This window comes from Lactuca serriola, chromosome 6 (assembly GCF_051521515.1).
Source record: "Lactuca serriola cultivar US96UC23 chromosome 6, Lser_US96UC23_V15, whole genome shotgun sequence".
NCBI classification, from domain to species: Eukaryota; Viridiplantae; Streptophyta; class Magnoliopsida; order Asterales; family Asteraceae; genus Lactuca; species Lactuca serriola.
The window spans coordinates 6735001-6740626 of record NC_136413.1 but is presented as its reverse complement, the minus strand read 5'-3'; positions in this window follow the sequence as shown (position 1 = coordinate 6740626).

Sequence of the window (5626 nt, the reverse complement as noted above, 5' to 3'; positions counted from 1 at the left end):
TTTCTATGACTAGATGAGAGGGTTGTTAGAGTAGAGTGGGAGAGTAGGGTAGTTAGTCTTTGTGTGGTGGTTTCTTTTTTGGGTTCATGATCTTTTGTTTGTATGTGAAGTTATCGATGACGATGGTTAGCTATGGATCCAGCTATCCATCAGTAAAATGACGCAAAGCCGAGAAGTATAGGATTTATTGAATTTGGGAACTTTTGGTCAGCATGATTGATGTATGGTATAGATTTTCCTACTAGGAAGTACATCAAGATCTAAGAATCTTCAAAGTAAGTGTTGGGATAATAATAATTGAAGATCGATTAGATTCAAAACAGTTAAAGAACAAGAACACAACAATGATTCAAAGTGTGTTGAATGATTCAAAAGTCATGCCTCAGAAGAACTCGATGAAGAATTGCTACTATAGAGGCATGATTAGGGTTACAAGATAATATCACAGTTGCCAAAATACGATGCATGCATGCATCTTAAATACTCTAAACCTATTAAATAAATACGGGAGGACAGGCCCAACTTGTTTACAAAACAAACAATACAAAAGGTCCAATAATGCAACACAATAATCCTAACAATCTCCCTATTTGCGTCAATGAGGCGAGTCATCATCAATTCTGAATTCTCTTTTGCACTTCAAAAACCTTAGGAATTATGTTTAATAATGCCTTGCGAACTTGGACATACCAACGAATCATGTCTGAGAAGCATGTCTTATCACTTGCAATGTTGCCCTTGTACTTTTTGACAAGATCCAAGATGAATTCAAGATAGGAGGTACTGAATAAATGTTTGTTGGAAATGAAGAAACATGATTTGCGAAAGTTAGCATCGTTTCTATCCCATGCTTGAAAGACCACATACCAGCTATCCTTGTAAAATTTTCCGAGCTTGGAGTTCTCAAAACCTTCAGGAGCTTCTTTAGGAACTGCGGAAGGCTTCTTTCGCAGAACTGCAGCTATCTCTACATCCATACTTCCCACCTCTTGAATGTATGAAATGATCATAAGCTTGAGTTGATTGATAACATGCTCGTACTTCTGCTCTTCTTGCATCAATAGGTTGTAAAGAATGATCCAGTGGTACAGGTTGATATGCGATAAGTCTACGAGAGTGAATTCATGAACTTGACTTGCAGAACCTCTAATAACTTTGGATTTGGCATTTAGAAAACTGTCAGTCTCAATTGGTTCAGTGACCTTCACTACCATTATCTTGTTTGCACTCCATGTCTCGTACTGGGGCCTCATGTGCTTGAGTAGTTGGTCAGCTCCATTGTCAGTAGAGGGTACATTCGCAACCTTGAAAAAGAAGCGAAAATTGAAGGCTTTGGGAGCTATTGGAAGTTCTAGCTGTGAGTCTTGAGTATTCTAAAGTTCAAGCGATACAACCGGTTCTAACCAATACTGACTAGGCATATCAACAGCTTTGTATTGAATTCTCTTCAGAGTCCACTTTGGAAATAAAAGCTTTCGGCTTTCCAAATTAACTTGAGCTTTGCGTTCCACTTTTTCTTTCGCTTCAGCCTCCCTGATGATTCGTTGATGTTCGTCCATTTCAGCCTCTCGATCCTTTCTCCTTTTTAGCTCATTTTCATCGAGCTCTTCTAAAGATTTTATAGAGAAGTAGCCTTTACAATAGCAGTTCTTGACCGAGCTCTTCTAAGGCCTTGATATATCTCCGACTTCTAGCAGTTCTACTCTCCGGTCTTATCTCACACATACCCATAATCTACTGCTACACAATATACAAACTTAATTGAATTAAGCATCTCTTTTAGGTATTAGACTATAACTATAAAATATTACCATACCTATAATCAACCTCCAACACAAATTTCCTATCTATGTAATAACTTTACAATACGTGGTATAACCAACACACTTTCAACCTACCTCAAATTAAATGTCCTTGATAAACCTTAGTCTGTAACCAGACCAATTCACTAATCATCGTCAATATAGTCTTCATGATACTATCGTAATATAGAGTGTGACTATGATATTATCCAACTTAATTGGATCTAGACAACTCATATACTTCTTAATTTAGAAACCAACTCTGTTTAGATAACACTATCCTAATTCAATATATATATATATATATATATATTAACACAAAGTATCAGGTATATAATAATCTTTTAAGAAATAATATTACTATTAATATTGTCATATAATATACCATATATAACCATAACGCATATATAACCATGTATGGTTCATATAATGTATGTCATCAAATATACATCTAACACATATTAGAGACAATATGTATATAATTCGCATATAAACATTAAACATATATTTAATACTTTTAATAAATATTTGTATTAATATCATGTTCATCAAAGTAACTATGCACTCACTTGATTGAGGTAGAAGATCCACTGAAAAGCTAGCTCATTGGCTAATACTTCAGCGTATCCCATTTAAAACAACCTAAATATGAATATAATTATGCTTTAGTATTTGTTTGTCTTTATAAGCTTATAAATTATTCCTGGATTCTTCAATAATTCCAATAAATACCTCAAATTCTATCAAATAAAGAACAACCACATAACATCATATCAGAAGTAGGATATGTTTGGTATACAAAGTATATTGTTTGAAAACTTCACTTTAAACACATCACCGGATCAAGCTTAGACATCACTCTCGTAAGTAGATCAATCAGTATTTTGAACGGAATCAATGAAAAATCTTATTTATAAATTCATAATATCGGTTATGAATATAAATATAAGTTACATTTAAATCGAAGTTAGTGCAACTTAACTTATGGAGTTTCTAGCAACAATTCGTAAAGTCACAGACAAAACTTCGACTCCGAATACTTCATTTTGTCAGGATTTTATCGTCGTAGAGCTATGCTAAAATGCTCACAAACTTAGAAATATTAGTCTTGGGGTTAGAGAAGAATTTCAAAAGAGAATTAAAAGATTATTCTTGTGAAATGAGCTAAATTCGGAACCTATTAGGTTGGTACATGAGTGTGCCGCTCCCTATCACCATTAGCACGCCGCACCTCATTCATGTGTCTAGTTTTATGTGGTGCCACGTGTCGAAACGCTGATGGGTCTTGTTGCCTTGTCAGATGTCGCCTCCATCCTTTCCACATGTCAACTTTTAGATAGGCCACTTGTCGGAATTTTGTGGTGCCACGTCATCATGTCAGTTAGGAGAACAGGTTGTCGCCTTCGCCACATAGCGTGCTCTCGAGCCTCCATGTCATCATACACACATAAATTCTCATATTTTCTAAAAATCATATCTTTTGCATACAAGCTTCATTTTCGATATTCTTTATATCCACATGTTCGTATTCACAAGTACTACAGCTTTAAATCTCAATAACTTGTTCTCGCTCTATTTTAACTTCATATTTATATAGAGTTTACACTGTTAAAATACATGCAACAATCATAACTCCTTCATATGAACCCCATTCCTGATGTTCTCTATATTGACGAATTCATACTTACAAGAAATTCAACTCTCATTTACATTGTTTTGGCTAAAAACCAACCGAATTTCAATATTTCATTTTGGTTTCTGTGTCGCACACTGTTGTACTGTGTCGTCCCGAAACTTCAAAAAATCATAACTTCTTATATGAAGTCATATTTAGGCATTCTTTATATACACGAGTTTAGAATTACGATTACTATGACTGTCGTTTAGATCATTTAGGCTAATAAACAACCTCTCTCTTATTAATCTTTTATGACATACTTTGTCGTATAGGGTTGAATGCGAAACTTCGAAAAAACATAACTTCCTCATACGAAATTAGATTTGGGCATTCTTTATACCCACACAATTGTCATCATGGCTACCACAACTTTCTTTAAGATTATTTGTCCTAAATAATCTTTATTTTTACACTTTATTTAATGTAGTTATTTAAGTTTATAATAATGTTTTATACAAATATTATAAACGCATAATATTTATCAATAAAAAAGTACCCAATATATAAATATCATTTATATAACTTGTATCGCGTACGAGGGATTCTTATTTATTTATAATTATCTCATTTGAGGATTTAATTATTCGATAAAATGAATATTTATAATCTATCATCCTTAAAATGTCTAGCCGAATTTGCAGGTGTTACAAATGGCGCTGTAATGTGACTTAAATGAAGTACGCACCTAACTAGACACACGGCATGGTAAGGTATTCACCATAGTATGGCGGCTGGTGCAACCCAAGCACATGAAGATTAGGGTTTCCTCCGTATTTAAAGTCATAACTCAAGGTTAGGTTATTCTCTTCAACCTTCACCCCCAACTCGAAACCATATCCCCCTCTTTAAGTATTTTGTGGAAATCTTGTCATTTTGGTGCATTTTTATGGAAGGATCAAGGTGTTGTGGTGCAAGCGAGCTAGATACAGTAATTGTGCAACTTTCTCTTTAGTCATGGACCTTTTTAAGTATTCAAGACTCTGTCTATATGCTTCATTCTTTTTGTATGTAGAAAGTGATCAAGCTTCCTAATGTTATGTAATCTTTCAAAGGTTGGAATTGATAAAGTTTGAAACTTTATCATATGTTTCAGATCTAAAGTGGTCCACTTGTTTGATGCCATGCATGGGGTTTGGCTTTATTTTTACCATTTTGACCTAAATTTGGAGGACGACATGCATTAGACATGCATGTCCATAAAGTTACGATTTTTATAGTTCTCTTTCCTACAAAAAAAAAGCTTTCTAGAAGGTACTGGGAGTTGTCTTAAGGGATTAAGCTCTTAAGGAAGAAATATCTTTCTAATTGAAACTACGACCTGGACAAGGAAGGCCCACGACATGGTGGCACGCTACAACACGAATGTTTTTTCCAAAATTGGCTACTTGGTGATTATTGACAGTTGACTTTAGATGACCGTTGATAGTTGGCTTTTGACCAGTTTGACCTTGGGTCAAACTTAAAGGATTTGGGTTGCTGATTGAGGCTTGATCTTTTCTCATTGATAGTCGGTTTGTGGGTTTGATCAATCCGAGTAGTTGAGAGTGTAGCAGTGCTTCTCCAGTGTTGCGATTCAGGTGAGTCTACTCACTATACCTCGTGAGACATTGTATATCCTTTGTATGTTAGAATATAGGTACTATTAGAGTCCAAATATGCTAGTTGACTAGGATAACTCTTTGTTATGTACGTTTCGTATAGGAAAGTTGGTGTCATGTTATGCTAGACTATCTTTATGATTTTTATATGAAATACTATAGTTGGATCACAACACATGTATAAAAGATTGTGTTTGGATAACATCAGATGTATGAAAGACTATGTTTGGATTACAACACATGAATGAAAGATTGTAATTGGATCACAAATGATAGTACCTGTTGGTCGTTCAGCGGATACCCTAGGGGTTGTATATAGTTAAATTAGATAGCCGGAAAACTCTCGTCTAAAGCCTTATTGCATGGTTCTTGTTTGATTTGTTGCTTTTGGGTGGGATCATCTCCTCGATTGTCTATCTGATTCCCGATAACGTATGACTATGTATTCATGAGGTGGTCATCACTATTAGCATTTGCCCCAATATAGATATTATCCCGACTATAGGTCGATGATTAAATGGCGGCCGAGAGCCTGTAGTAGTTGATAG